The sequence below is a fragment of the Apteryx rowi genome, unplaced genomic scaffold (genome assembly GCF_003343035.1).
Source record: "Apteryx rowi isolate R43461 unplaced genomic scaffold, aptRow1 scaffold_5, whole genome shotgun sequence".
NCBI lineage: Eukaryota > Metazoa > Chordata > Aves > Apterygiformes > Apterygidae > Apteryx > Apteryx rowi.
Window position 1 is genome coordinate 5,787,048 of NW_020450760.1, and position 16,059 is coordinate 5,803,106.

General features: G+C 42.1%; 1 protein-coding gene across 5 annotated transcripts in view; it reads left to right on the plus strand.

The window, feature by feature from the left end:
• Positions 1-244: 244 nt before the first annotated feature.
• SYNE3 (spectrin repeat containing nuclear envelope family member 3) overlaps positions 245-16,059 on the plus strand; it is a 73,582-nt gene continuing 57,767 nt past the window's right edge. For 2 of the 5 annotated variants that reach the window (XM_026079373.1, XM_026079376.1), the window contains exon 1: positions 11,445-11,633. The gene's annotated coding sequence lies outside the window, so the exon portion shown is untranslated. Of the gene's footprint in view, positions 335-4,994; positions 5,254-11,444; positions 11,634-16,059 lie in introns of those variants that run through there. The other 3 variants (XM_026079372.1, XM_026079371.1, XM_026079375.1) reach the window with 3 other exon arrangements.

Here is a 16,059-nt window from a genome sequence, read left to right on the forward strand (position 1 = left end):
AGCGGCGCCCCGCGGGCGGACCGCGCCGCGCCACGGGGCCGGGCGGCGGGGGGAGGCTCGGTGACAGCCCGCCCGGGGGCGGCGGGGCAGAGGGGAGCGGCCGCCTGTTGCTCGGCTCCGAGCCTGCCGGCCGGCTCTGCGCGGTGCCTGTGGGGCGCCCCGAGTCCGCCCTGCCGCGCTCGCTGCGCCCGCCCGCCGCGCTCCTGCGCCCCGCGCCCCCGCCCGGGGTCTTGTGGGGAAGGTTTGGGCTACGGCGGCGCGGTCCTCACCGTACTGGCGAGGGTGAGCAGTGGAGGGCACGGTTTCTCCTCGCAGAGACAGCTCCCTAAACGGTGTAAGCTCCCTATGCAATAATAATAATAATAATAATATAGAGATATATGAACTACAGCTCCTGTAATAATAATAATATAGCTCCCTAAATATGTTAAGCTAAATGGGTAAAAACTCGTATTTAAGGTCTTTTTTAAAAAAATCGCATCTCTAAGTGAGTAGCAGCCTGGTAGAAGTGTTCAGCAGCATGCTGCAACTTTTCCTTCCCAGATGTCAGGCTCTTGCCAAATCTGGTTGCTCATCGTTATTGTCGAATTTCTTTCGGACTTGGTCCCTGCTGCCAGAACTCTAATGCGGTTTGCAAGATCCTTGTTTCTGTTTTCCATCCTGTCCTCTCTCCCCTTCAAATCCATCAAATATATCCCAGCTCAGCTCTGATTCCCCTTCAGCAGGTCTGACCTTGTCTCCCTTGTTTTTTCCAAACAGTTTGAAGAGTTCCCAGGTTTTCTGCAAGGAGAGCCATTAATGCTCATTGTTTAGACTCTGCTCAACTTTCCTATGTAAACACCCACACCCCAATATGTAGTAAGGTGCTATTTTCTCATATGCTAATTTCTGCCATCTCTTCTATTCCCAAATGTTTATTTTTATGATCTTCATGAATTTAGGTCTTCGTCCAGAAAAACTTTATTCTTGAAAATAGCTTGTACTCAATAGGTGATCACGCTGAAATCTGCAGGAATGATTGATGCATAGAATGATTAATTTTAAAAATCACGGTTGTGAGACTGTACTTTCTTTTGCAAGTTCATTAAGGCAGGATATCTGTCGTCTTCTTTGCCTTAAACCTAAGCATTGTCATCTTACATCATTAATGAAAAATAATATCATTAAGCTACTCTTGCTAGCTCTTTGCTGCTACTTCTGAATGTTACTTTAAGCCCTTGGCACACTGCATGCTTATTTGAAAACCTTTGTATGCAGTGGTTGTTTTCTAGAGAAGGAATTTAAAAAATGCCACAAAACTTTAAAAGCTGATTGGTTGCTTTTCAAGTGTTTTCTTTTTTTTCTTTCTTTCTTTCTTTTTTTTTTTTAAGTGTCTCAAAACCGTGGGTAGTTGAGATGCACAAATGCACATCAGCTTGGCACAGTCTCTGTGGCTGCCAAGTGTGTGAGCCAGCTGCATCTCAAGGAAATGTAACTCACTGCGGTCCCATTGTGACTTTTATTTGAACAAGAGGCAAACTTTTTCTAGGGAGTCACAGGAGCATTGTTCCCTGCAAACTAGCTGTCAGGAAGCAGAGTCTGACAAGGATGGACTGTCTGTCAAAACAGCTTTCCTCCATGCCCAGTGCTGTTTTCTTGTTCTTCATGGATCACACCTTGAGTCCTCTCAGATTCCCAGCAGAGGCAGAATTTGCTGCCTTTCAGGGAGAGGTGCTGTAGTGCTTGGCTCTCTTTTACTTTTATTCCTTCTTCTGTTCTGCCTCTTCAGTCATGTGTTTCACTTTTCCCCCTTTCCCTAATATCCTGGCCAAGACTTTCACCACACTTTCAAGTCCCTTCCTTTTTGTGCACATTTCCTTCGTGCGGCCTTCACGTGCAGTCTCTACCCTTCCTTTAGTCTGAGCCATTTTCCTGTGCCCCCTCCAGTTCTCTGTGGCTCCTGAATAATCCTCAACACCTCTGTGTACACTTGTGGATCCTCGGTCCCAGGAGCCATAGCTACGCCCACATGACTTTGAAGAGCAACACCACTGTCTGAAGGGATGCTTCAAACCTTCAAAGCATCAGAAAAGATAGCTGGCTTTCATCTTTTAACATAGGTTCTGTTGGAAACAAGGATTATGCTGTCCCTTAATATGTGTATACACATGCACCTTGATATCTGTCCCTTAAATAATATTTTGTTTCCATTTCCCAGTTTCAAGCAAATGTGACATAAGGGAAGCAGTTTCAAGTTAATTAAGTTCTTGTAAGTTTGGTAAAAATAGGGCAACAGGAAAATGCAAGTATAGGGTCAGATATTTGTCAGTTTTCTCCAATGGCTTTTAACCCAATGCCTGAATGATACATTCAGATGTGACTACCTCCATGTGAGAAAAGGAGAAGGATTTCCTGAGTAAATTCCCCTAAACTGGCATCTCCCTCAAAGTTTTGAGGAGGACAGATGAGACTGATCTGATACATTGCATTTTGAACATGGAAACAGAAAATCTTAGTATAGTTCAGTGTAAACATTTAATCAACCAAGAGACACAATTCTGTAGGAAATCTGATTTCCTGAGTTGTGCTAGTCACAAAACTCTTTGTTTTCACATCACTGCATCCCCAGGGCACAGTTCCTGCTCTCTTTGTTCTGCCAGGCACACCTTTGCGCAAGTACATCAAGTACAAGAAGGGCTGAGATCTCAATAGTTTCTTTAGCTGTAGTTTATTATGTCAAAAATTGGCCAACAGTTTCAAAATTTATTGAAGTTGATAAGCATAATTACCGTAAGAAATGAGACAAAATCGATCATTACTGATCCTAATTCAGAATGATATATTCCTTGATGTGGCTGGTAGGGCAAATCACGGATCATTTGTAGCAATGACACAATATTGGCTTTTTTTTAACCGTTCAGCCTTGCCTGCCATAAAAGGGGTTTCTTGGACAGCTATGGCCTGTCCTGGAAATTTGTTCTGAGGTAGATACAGTACAATGAGGTACATTGAGTGCGCTGAGGTACATGCAGGTGCAATGGCATCCTTAGAAAGAGTTCCCTTAAAACTGCATCATACATGTCCACTTACGGATCATGGGCTAAGTTTGAAACCTAGTGATTCGGTCATCTAAAAGGAAGAAGCCATGTGGTAACAGGAAATATTCTTGAGCTCCAGGGATGCTGACAGAGTGTGTGATTGGCAAAGGAGTTCCATATTTGGCACAACTACATGAAGGCAAAGGTCAAGTCTCTTTAGTCACCTGAGATCCACAGGAGTAAAAGCCAGGTTCCTAAATATCTCTGTGAGTCTGGCCTAAAGCCTCCATCTGCCATGCTGTGCAAGTCCGTGGAGTGTCAGCTGTGGAATGCTTTTTTACCATGGCATAGTTCTTCAGGGAACATCTCTCTTACGGTGACACTCACTGATGGTCAGTAATGTCTCTGTTTTGTCAGGCTTGATTTGACTACATTCTGTGAGATGTAAAAATACAGAGCAGGTGTTCATGGCCTTCTTAGTGGTAGACCCCATATTAGACATCCTTGAATTTCATAAAAGTTTTGGTCTTAAAGGTAATTCCATTGCCTGTATCTGATATTGGCATATGTACATAAGAAGGTAGAATTTTCTTATCAAAATTCTTACATGACCAGCTGCAGTATTGTCAACATCAACTGAAATTTAGTTCTCTTCTCTTATTTGAAAATTTACTGGGTTTTTTTGCTCTCTGGTATTTGAATGTTTAGGGCATAAGCATTTCTCTCCAACCAATAGAATTGCAAAGAAACGTCTTTTTAAATGAAAGTGAAAATCCCTACATAATCACTCTTCTCCAGAGATGAAGCTTAAGTAAGTCGTTGCCTTCTACAAGAATTGACGACTCTGCGAGATGGTGAACTGCAGCTGGATGAAGCCAGGGCACGCAGTAAACACAGTTTGTTAGGCCTTGCTCTTGGCTTCCCTGATTCATGGACTTAAAGTGAAGGGAACCATTGCTTGTCAGATTATGTTCCTACATTACTAGTGATTGAATCACGGGATGATATTGCCTGTATTACAACAGAAATGACTCATGGAGTTTTGAGCTCTGGGGCATTTAATTACTGCTATCTTAAATAGCCCCACCTCAATGTCAAGATAAAGATGCTAAATCTCTTTGATAGGGAAGAGCATTCTCATTGACACTTAGCGTATGTTGGGTTAATAAGCAACCTTTGATGGCCTGTTCTGTCTGAGCGCACCGCTTAATGTATTACTAGGAAAAAATGTAGTGATTTTAAAGAAGGTGTGGACTTGTTTGTTTCCCCTGGGATTCTTGCTAACTGACCTGCTTCCTTTAGCAGAACTGACCTTTCATGTCTCTATCGCTGCCAGCATCTCTGCTGTATTACAGTTAAACAGAAGACATGGGCCTGATATGAAGTCTTTCATATCATGGGATTTCAAGGGAATTTCTGCTTTGACTTTAGGCTGAGGATTAAGTGGCAATCAGCCCTGGGATCTCACTGAAACTGAATAGATAATGTAGCACGAAATAACATACTGGAAGAAAGTAAATGAGATAATAAGACACAAGGAGAACCRTGAGATCATAATTTACCTGGAATTCAGATATCAAGCTGTGGATTGCTTGTTTTGTTTTGTTCGTGGTTGATCTTTGTTTAATGATATTAAAAACATGAAGTAACTGTTGTTACAGTTGTGCTATACAGAAAGTCTGTTCAGTAATACTTGGGAGCACATGATAAATGCAAGGCCCATGTGGGATAGCTTGTCCTGGCGGAGTTAGTCATCTAGTTAGGAAGTTAGTCATCTAGTGCCTGTCATGAGTAAATCCTAGAAATATTTTATTTAGGGCCACATGCTGTTCCCCCTGCTATTAATAATAAAAAATATCCACTGGCTTTAGTAGGAGGGCAATCAGACCCACAAAAGCCTCTGGGCTCCCTTGAGCAGTAGGTGAATATTACTATATCTGTAGGATAACTGAACAGACTAAGGCATGTGATGTTGTGTTGCTTGCCCAGGTGACACAGGAATTCATTGACAGAGTCAAGAACAGCAACAGGAGTCTGAGCAGCAGCCCATATTGCAGGCTTCCTCTGCAAGACATGTTCTTTCCACTACTGAAGAGTAACAGCATCTTGTAATCTCATTGAATGTCATGCCTTGTGGGACTAAATAACAGAAGATTCAGGAAATTATCTTTGATGCAGTGAGAGATGTTCTTCAAAACGCCTTGAAAATACTTGTTTTTCGAGAGCAAGTGTACTTGTGAGTATTGATTTGACCCAGGCTGGAATTCTCCTGAAGCGTTCACATCGTTTTGCTGAGCAAAAAGCATACTCATCAAGGCTCTTTTTCACGACCCAAACAGTCTATGAGTTGGATGTTGTTGAGCACATGGCCATCCTTCTCCTAATGTGTTAGACTGTGATTCAGAAGAGCTGGGTTCTGTGCTGCAGGTTTCCTGCATGATGTTGAGTGAGTGTACATGGTCAGAGGTTTAAAATGTGACCAGTGATGTTGGGTGCTTAATGGATCTTTGAATCTGGCACCTGTAGTCAGAGGCTGCTTTTGAAAGATAGGCCCTACTTAGAGCAATGGTATCTCCACCTGTGATACAGGGATACTGACATCTCACCTCACAGGGGACACTCATTGTGTGTGGCACCTGCGTTGTGAGTCACTAGGTTGGAGGGTGTCATGGGCAAGACAGAGTAAACAGCCCATGCTGGATCTGGATATTCAGGTTTACTTAAGAACCAACAAAATTAGAGGTTTTTTCCCTATGAGACTATCACACACGCTTACTCGGCTGGACTGATACAACAGCAAGAAGAAATGAAATTGTGGGGGGAAAAAAAGGATGTAAGGATTATTTTTGGCTGTGTTTTCTCTTAGCCTTACGTAGCAGTGATATCTGATTTAAACCATTGCATGCTTTTATCGTTTTACTGTTTTAATGAGGCAGTTCTAGGGGAAAACATGTATTATGCCTGAGTGAGGAATAGTTTAAGAGATATAATAGCTGGTCTCTGTCCAAACTTCATACCTTGTAGTCAGTATAGCCTGAAAAAGCTCAGGGAAGCTGAGGATGGAAAGTGTACAGTCACTGATGTACCTGCTGTGGTTTCAAGTCACTTAGATGGAAAGACAGGGCCACGTGAGGAAGTTTGCCCATGCCATAAAGATTATGTGAGTAAATAAACCAACCTTTAGAGCTGTCAGTTCTTCCCCAAGCAATACATTTTCTTTAACTTAAATGACTGATTTTTCTTAATGCAGAAGTCTCACTGCATGACTGCTTATTGAGTCTCTGTGGGAATGCGGTAGTGGTTATATGAATGGCAGATGACATGGTTGGCAAATATAGGTGACGTTCCTTATGTAAGTCGGCAAGAAAGTTCCATAGCTGTCGTCGTGAAACACAGCAGGCTCAGCATGGGTTTTGTGTGTAAAGTACGTAACTAATAATGCTAGCTCGTAAACACCAGAGAAGCTTTCATCTTTATTTAGATCTCCAGCTAAAGAGAGTACCCAAGGAAAAATGTTCTTGTTACTTTGTCTTTTAAGTCAGTAGGAGTCAGGGGAGAAGTCTTGGCTCTGTGACAGTATTGCCATCGCCTTCACCAGAGCCTGGGATTTTCCCTTGTGTTCTCAGATTATAGTCCTAAAGACTGAATTAGTTGTTCTGTCAGTGAGTGTATACTGCTGATATGAGACAGCAATCTACAGAAAATATCTTCAACCTTAAAAAAGGGGGAAAAAATCAAGTATCTTTACTAACTTTTTTTTTTTTTTTTTTTTTTTTTAAGCATAAAGGCTTCAAATCCCTGTATTGTAGAACTTCTCCCCTACCTCTCATGTCCTTGTTCCCTAGTTACTGGTTAATTTTTTAAAGTGCTTTTAATGTAGAATTAATTGCTTTACCCAGCTTTTTTGGCTTTTCAAACCTGGCTGCAGGCACAACTGTTTCTCCTCTGAAGCACTGCAGTTGGAAGGCAATGCCACTGCGGCCAAACTCTTGGCCCAGGACTGAAGGTTTTTGTCATAAAAATGACCATGTTGTGAAGACACTTAAAATGATAATTCCCTGCCCTGAGAAAAGCTTTGGTATCAGTCTAGAATTGTTGAGTTAATGATTAGGGAGATGGAAGAATAACGGAGAAGGAGAGTGAGGGTAAAGTAACAAGAAGAGTTATTGCAGGGAGTTAAGGGAGCAGGAGCCCATCGCTGGCGTAGACTGGCAGGCTGCCTGCACACTAGGTTGTGCAATGCTGTCACGTCTCTGCCATCCCTGCCTGTCACAGTATGGCCAGCTTTCGTCACCTGTGTGTCAGCCCACATCCCATTCGCTGCCCACATCCCTGTTTCACCTGCAAACACCTCGTACCTTCTCTAATGCCGTGGAAGAGGTGTATAAGCATCTTCTGTCTGTTTGCAAAAACAGCTCTTCTTCAGATTCCTCCTTTAGAAGCTTGTTTGCTTGTCCAGCTATTGTGTATTGTGAGAATCCTAACCATGGAGTAGGGCTGTCACCGGCTTTCTGGTCTGCAGAGTGCAGTAGCATTTGCTATCTAATGAAAGAGCTGAAGGTGTTTTAAAAGCCATTTTTGTACATAAATACATGAACACATTTAATCCCAATGCTTTAAATGTCACAGCCCTTCTTTTTTTTTCCTAAAGTCCTGTCAGTGTTGAGTAGTTGTAGTTGGTGCTGAGGAGTTTACATGAGTGTTATTAGGCTGCTTCAGTGCTCCACTTATAATTGTTTTTTATACAGTGTCCCTTCCCATGTTGTCCATCACCATGGTATTTGTGCAACTGCCACTAGCAGCTGTACACCTTAGTTCTGGGATTTGCAAACAGGTGATTTTTCAGTTAAGCAATTATGCCAACAGCTGAGCCGCTATTTTTTTTCAGTTTTGCCCAAATCAGGTTAGACATTTTTGAGACATTTTTGATTAGATATTTTGTTTTCCACTCCAAGAGATGAATTCAGAATACTACTTTTATTGTTGAATGGAACAGAGCATAATGACTGACTTAGCCTGACCTTTCAGATGCTCAGCTTGGAGGTGACACACTTGGATTCACATCCCTGCTCTACCTAATGATTCATTCTTTACACAGAGTGAAACTGTACAGAAGGAGACTGAGAACTTGGCACCTATCTTTGCCACCCCTGCCCCAATGCCTCCAAGCCCAGTACATAGCACAACAACTTGAATGTTTGGTATAAGTGTTTCTTTTTACAAAAGCCCTTTCACAGCAGATTCTTTGGAGAGTATCAACTGTGTGGAGAGCTCTTACCTATTAATGTTGCTCTGATTCAGAATGAAAATATACTTAGAAATATGAACTTCTCCATAAGATGGAAATTTTGATTCCCATACATCCCCAGCCTGTTAGTGGGAGACCAGCTTCCACTTCTGGCCAGCCTGTGATACCAACCAACTAATACTGGGTTGATTTTCACCTGAGCCCTTCCACACTTTTTTCCTCATTCTTGTCCTCACATTTCAATGTTCCCAAATCCATGCCCTTACAATCTCTTAAATGCCTCAAAACTCTTTTGCTGCAATGTCTGTGGAAATTTGACAGTGGTTAGCTTGCTGCTGTTCTGACTGTGGCTTTTCATGCTGACTAATACTGCCTTGTTGCTTCTGTGTGTTTCCCCCTCTGTCTGCATCCGTCTTCTCTTCCGCTTGGGTAGTAGCCTCTGTGAGGTGGAGATGCCATCGTTGCCCTGCGCATGCCACCTGCATCATGGAGGGGTGCTGGTTCGCAGCTGGGACCCTGAGTCTTTGCGGAGTAGAAAGATACATAACACAGACATGTCTTCATTCTTGGAAGAAAACCTTTACACAATTACTCTGCTGCTCTGTTTCGTCCTTGAGGGATTTTGTGGCTCTTTGTCAGAGCTTTGACAGCACTTTATAATTCTTGTGACCATACTGGCGGGACAAGAACATGACAACTTCTGTCCCCTAAACAGTTAGGGGACTTGCATCTGTTACACCACTGCCTGTTCAAAGTTGCAGATGACTACTGTGTAATGAGGCCAGTCTGTCCAGAGTATCATCTGAGTAGGTTTATCAGTGAGGCAATGTATCCTTTAATGCAATGAGCTTCACTAGGTTTGCAGAAATGTGTTTCCTTTGCAGTGCGTGTAGACTGTCAGCTAATCTAAGATGCACTGTCAGCTAATCTAAGATCATCCAACTGTTTTCCTTGAAGATATAGTTGAATCCATATTTGAACGTAGAGTTGTCTGGCTACAAAGGGTGCCATTCAAGTGCCTGCTCCTAACACAACAGCAATGTTGGTGGGTCTGAGGGGTAGGAAAAATACTGTTCCATCCCTCAGGGAACCTGAACATAGCATCCTTCGTATGGGAGGGAAAGGCAGGTCAGGTGCTGTGGGAGCATTCAATGTGTTTTGCTGAAACTGCAGTTTCCTTTTAAAGTATAGACAAAATTTAAAATCAGATTGGATCTGAAGGGAATTATGCTCAATGTGGTAATTTGGGATTTATGTATTTAAAAAGTATTATGTTTTGATACCAACTTTCTGAAAGTTTTATGGGGAATTGCCAGATTTGTGACTGTTAGTTGGATCCTTTCATTGCTCATTCTGGGTTGTGACTGTCTGTACACACCATGGTAGCTGCTAGGCTCCATTGCTTTCTAGGTAAGTCGTCCAAAGAGACCACTTCTTATTGCACTTAGAAGTGACTGTATATTGCTGATCTTAATCATATATGTTTTGCTTCCTTATTATTTGTAGTCTTAGTCCAGTTATTACAGGGTTATGGTAAGTTCATAGGGGCTATGGGATTTAACATGGGAGAAAGAGAGCAGGGAAAAAGCATGTGAAGAGGTTCATTTATAGGCATTTTAAGTCCTGCCTCTCAAACAGCAACACAGTCCCAAGATGAAACTGATTTGACTTTCAGATAAATGGATCTACTCGCTCCAGGCATCATATATTTTAGTCTGTAGGCTGAAGTGTTTTGAGATGTTCTTATGATTTCTAAGGATCATGCAAGTTAGAAAAAGGCTAACAAGACCGTTTCAAAACAGCTGGTAGATCGGTTCCCTCCCTGGAGTGCACTGACTGTGTTGCCAACTCCTAAGATGTTCCTCTTCGTCTGTCCCCGATTGTTTTTATCATAATGGCAAATCTCTGCAATCAGTTGGCTGCACTATTGGGATCACTATTGCAAGTGGGGGTCACAACATAGCTTGGACTACTAGTCTTCAGTAGATATTCTATATTAGCAACTCCGCAGGGTTACCCTGATGCAGAGTTTCTGTCCCTTTCCTCTTCTTTCACTTAGATTTTCATCCCATCTCTGTTCTTCAGCTTTTCTTCATGTTGCCTTCCTGTGTTGTCTAATTCCATCCACAAAATGGATGGAGATTGTCAAAGTTTGATCCCCAAAGTTGACTTTGGAAAGAGAATTTAAACCATTATTTTTTTCTCACTTTCTTTCACTGTGATTTCTTCACCTTTCCTACTTAATGTTTACTGCAATCCTGGAAATACTGCTTAGTGTAGTACAAATTATGATACAGAGAAACTGCAAAACTAGAAGGATTTTTTTGGCCATATGGGCTAATTGTGGACTTACACTAGCTTGAGTGCAAGTGGAATCTGGTTTGGCCCTGGAGTATATTAACTAGATTTACACTATTAGGATGATGTAAATGGCAGTGGGTTGGTAGATAAAACCACTTCATTGCAAGTTTAGCGGCAAGAGTCCCCAGAGGAATCATAATTAGTTGAGGGAAAATGCTGCTTTATATTTTCCAGTAGTTTCAGAGAGTTGGGAAGTGGACAAATCATCATGCACTCAATCATGAGAGATGGCTAATGTATAAAAAGTGCATTCCGTTCAGCCAAATTGTGCCAACACTGGTATTGCTTGAAAATATTGGCTAACCTCTTCTTCGCATTGCACAGTTGTAACTGAGAGCAGAATCTAGATTAGTGTGTCAGTCTGGGAAAAAAATCTCTTGCTAGGGAGCTGAGAGTTTGAAAAAAAAGGTGGGAGATAAATTGGACACAAAGGAAAGTTATATTTCTGTTAAAGTTTGAGCCAGTGATTTCTAAAAATCTCAGCTCTGAAATGTAGCAGCACTTTTGCTTTTTGCTGTTTTTCATGCTGAGTATTCTGGACTAATTCCTGTTCAGCAAACATCTGCCAGGCATAATAATTTCAAGCATTAATCCTTACAGGAATTAATCAGCTTGTTAGTTAATGACCTGAACTCTAGATAGTTTCTGGGGATTATTGCTATTTAAATCTTACTCATCTTCCAAACAGTGGCAGCATGCCATGCTGTTTTTCTCCCTTTTTTTTTTTTTTCCTTTTTCCCCAGTCTGACTGGTCTTTAGATTGCCTTCCTCTCTCTTGCCCCTACCATGCGGTAGGAGGCAGAGAGGAAATCCTGTTCTGCCTCTGACATGAGTAAGAAGGAACCCATTGGTTTCTCCTCCCGCCGGACTTGCTAATGTCAGTCACGCTGAACGGCGGTAACACCACCCAGGACAGGCAGCTCGAATTGTGCTTGTGGTTCCCATAGGGGAACACTGATGAAATCGCCACAGGCTTTTACCTGTCTTCCGGAATCCCCAGGATCTTGGTAAGGTTTTGGCAGGATTTGTTAATTTTGTTTCTTAAGGAAATGAGGTTGTCGTGACCATGCTGCGTGTCTGTGTTTGTCTCTTTTTTTGGCTCCTAATAACTTTTTAAACTCATTTTCCACTGTCCATTAAATTTGCTAGGGAGCTAGAAGCGTTTTGTTCCTCTAAATCTTGTGGAGTTGAATTATAATGAGAAGGAGATAGAAATAAGTGCTTTACTGGGGGAGGACAATGGTTGAGCACTCCGGCAGCACCCAGCTGGCTGCTCGCAACGTGCCCAAAGATCAGCCAATTCGCGTGCTTGTCTCTGGAGAAGCCCCATGTGTCATCTTCTGCTTGGTGGAAGTGTCGCAGGGCGGTGGCAGCAAGCATGTTTGGGTTGGGAGGACCTGAGGGCACGGACGCTGTCTGATGAAATGAGGCCTGATAAACTCTGTTGTGAGCAGCAGAATATATTGTTGTGTGGAACCAGGCTGGGGGTTGTCTCCCTAATGTGAGATGGGGAAAAAGCCCTGAAAATATCCCTGCTATGGTGCTCACCATTGACTACAAGGAAGAGGGTTAGAGATAAGGGGCAGTCAGTGAAGTTAATAGGGAGAGTGTCTTTTGGGACCTGGGAGTGTTGCTACGGCTCAAGGCATGATATCAGCTTTTACAGCCCCAAAATACTCACTGAATTGGGACTGCTGGGATCGTTTCCCTAGAGTTTGTTAAGTAGTGTGGTTTTAAAATCCTATATATCACTATAGAAACATGATCTAGGTGTATACAGGCAGTTGAAAAGAGATTAAAGAAATGCAATTTTATTTTTAAATAGGGAGTATAATTTGCATGTAGCTTTTTACTTGCTTTGTGCATATTGAGCGCTTTGCAGGAAACATCTGATCATCGCAGGCTCTGTTGTGCTGCAGTTCGGCAGTGGTGCTCTACCACAGAGCCTGTTGCATTTTTGTCCAGAAAGGCGATAACTTGCTTTGCCTGTTTTCTGAGCCAACCTTTAGCTAGGTGCCTGCTGAGCCCTGAACTATGATTTCAAAGTAGAAATAGTGCAGGAAAATTCAAGTGACATGAAATGTCTTTAGAATATAACAAGTGTTTGTGGTATCCTTAAAAAATGGACACATTTTTATTCTGAAGACTTTTATGTTTTTTTGGAGATTACTGAGGAAAGATTGGTATTTTTTTTAGATCAAAGCTAAGTTTATGCCACGATGTAAATACATATTACTCCTTATAGAAGAATTGTTTATTACTTGGTTTATAAAAATATATACTATCTTTATACTCCTTTTACTTATTCTAAATGTTTGAGAATCATTAGACCTCTGACATGTCACTCAGCAAATGTGTTTGTCCCATGTGGCAGTTTGTGTTTGTGCAGATCCTCAGCTGATGTAAATTGCAATTGCTCTGATGGTGCCTCTGCCTTAGCTCTGTTAGCCGGCAGCCCCCGAGATACGTCCCATAAGAGTTAGGGTGGGACTTTCAAAGTTGGCAAGAGGAGTAGACACTGAGCTCCCATTGGAGTCTAAATAGATCTGAGCCTCCTAATCTTTTCATGGAAGAGTGAGGCGAATAAGCATCGTCTTTACTCTTACTGCTGAGCGCAGTACTTATCTGTGAGCCCAGCTTTAAATAACTCCCTGATCATTCTCACTGCGAGTGGATTGCTGACAAACATGGTTTAAGGCTGAGTCCTGCTACCACTTTAATCAAAGACAAAACTACAGGTAACTTCAGTAGGAGCAGGTTCAAATCCCCTTTAGGTTTATAAACTATAGGACTTCAGCCTTCAAGCATGCTAAAAAGACAACTAAAAAGAGAGTCTGTTTCATCATGCATTCTTCATCCCTGTTACTGTGAAATCCTAGGTTACACAGAGTGCTTAAGTTGTTGAGATGCTCTTTACAGAACCGAAAGTACGCTCGAACTCCAACGGCTGGTAGGAGTGGTCTTTGCAATTGAAAACAGATGCCTTCTTGGTTATTGACCCACAGTGCCTAGCAAATACACACAGTGAGTGGGTGACAAAGATACGGAAACTGCAAAAGTTCAGGGAAAAATGAGTCATGAGAAAGCACTCTATTTTATTCAATTCCAGAAAGCTCTCAACCGTTCAAAATTAATTTAGATGCAGTTTCTGGTTTGCAGTGATCTGCTTCCTTTCTGTGCAAAAAAGAGCTCAGGGATAAGGTTGCTGCCAGTTCCAATAATTTATTATGTTTGGGACACAGGCAGGCCATGTTTCCCCCAGAGTCTCGGTTTGTTTGAACACAAACCAGTGCCATTTTGCAATATAAAGCTTGGCATTATCAGCCTGGTGCAAATATTACTTTAAATTATGTCCGAATGGCTGGCTGTTTAGGTGTAGCTTTACTTACCCTGGTGTATGTTTTTGAGAGCATTTCAGGATTTTAGTTTTTGCGGTGGTTATTTTTATTTTCTTTATATAAACAAATCTTCCTGTTTGGTACAAATAAAAACCTGTTAATTTTTCTACARTCATATGCTTTGATCTTAGGAAAATCACACACTTTAATCAACAAGTTCAGTATTTAGAATTAGGATTGTCCTAATTACTTGTCAACTTCTTTTTGGGTCTCGCTTTTTCCACATGTAAGTAGCTCATCAGCATCATCCTGACAATAAAGTTCAGATAGACCTGAGAAATGTTATAGTTTGGGGAGCTGGCCCTTCAGGTGTTTTTCTAAAGGGGATTAAAGATACTGTGATCCTAGTATATATTTGCTTAGTACTTGTAAGTGACTTTATTTCTAATAAGTATTTGGCTAACAAGGTTTATTTGTTTAAAAGCTGCATGCCAAGTGCTCCCACAGCTCAGGCACAGTTACTCACTCAGAGGCAGAGTTTCTCAGGTACAGAACAGTGCCGAACTGATGGTCAAATAAGGTTTAACACTATTTTCTTAAAGAAAAAAAAACATATTCACAAAACCCCTCAGATCCAAATGTGGAAGCTGTTTAGGAAGAAGAGAGGGTGCAGACTTGCAGACAGATTGACATCCATCCCCTAGCCATGAGCGCCCAATCAGGATTGTAGGCTTCTTCAGGACACGGTCCCTGCAAAAGGCCAGTGGTCCCACCTCCGACACTCATCCTTGCCCGCAGGTGCCTGTCTCTTGCATCGACTGCCCAGGGAATTGCCGGGCTAATACGATTCTGGCTCAGGGTGTCCCACCGGGAGCCTGAGGTTTGGTGCAATGAACCCTTCTGTCTGGCATGAGACGCTCTTCTGAGTTCCAGCACGTTTGCAGGTTCCTTGTTGAGGCTGCCTACTCTCTTTTTGAGCATCTCTGGCTCCAGGCAGTGAGGTAGGGAGATGTATATTAGAACTGGAAATGCAGCTGCAGTCTCTAATTGTCCCTTCACCGCTTCCTAACCGCACACCGGTGTGGTGCTTTCACTGCTGAACCCTTCCTGATGCGTAGCCTGTAGTCTCTTCAGGACAGAGCTGTTATCCTTTTAGCTGTAAAACACTTCTGCTCACACCGCATGCTGTGGAAGGTGCGCTGTTTGTCCACTGCTTAAACGCATTGGGGTCCTGATTATGAAAATGGCCCTTGGGAGTTACTGTGTGACAATCCACACATAAATGAGATAAGCTGCTGCCAGCCAGCCAGGGAAGAGACCCGATTCTTAATAGGGTGATGGTGTCTAACCAAAATTAAGCAGTGCAGATGGAGTATTAAGAATCCCCAGGAATTACTTGGGAGCAGTCTACAGCTTAAAGCTAATTTGGAGAATTTATTTGGCAAGTAATTAGGAATAACCATACCTTTGAGAAAATCATAGATTGTCCATATGCAATATATGATCAGCAAAAGAGGAACAATTTATCAGGTATATTATTCACTCTGAATTTTTCACCTATCTCTAGCCAAGACCCAGATATTGTAGAGGTTTATTAGTCAATCTATCAGTGCTGTGACTGGCACCTGGTACTGAAGGAGGATCATACAGTCTGTAGAGGACAAGTGGGAAATAATTAAATACATAAATCCTAGCCTCCAGAAACCATGAGTCTAATGCTGTTGGCTTGTTGTGCTCTTTCCTTGGCTGACTGATGGTAAAACTTAGAGAGCTGAACAAAGTTGAAAATCTAGCCTATTTCAGCAGCTATGTACAAGTTCACAAGATGAAGATAGCTGGTAAGCTAGTAGATACCATTTATGGGCAATTTCAGAAGTGAAAATCTACCCTGAATATGAAGAATGATGTTTTAGAGCAGAGGTATTTAACCTGAGATTTCCTGGGCTACTGCTGAAGAATCTGTGAAAGGTAATTAGGAGAAGCAAGTTGTTATCATTAAGCTTAAAGTCACTAAACAGAGATCTGCATCTCTATAGAAAAACTTGCAGGGATGCATCAATTAGAAAAGGTTGAAAACCACTCTCTGTAGTGTTTA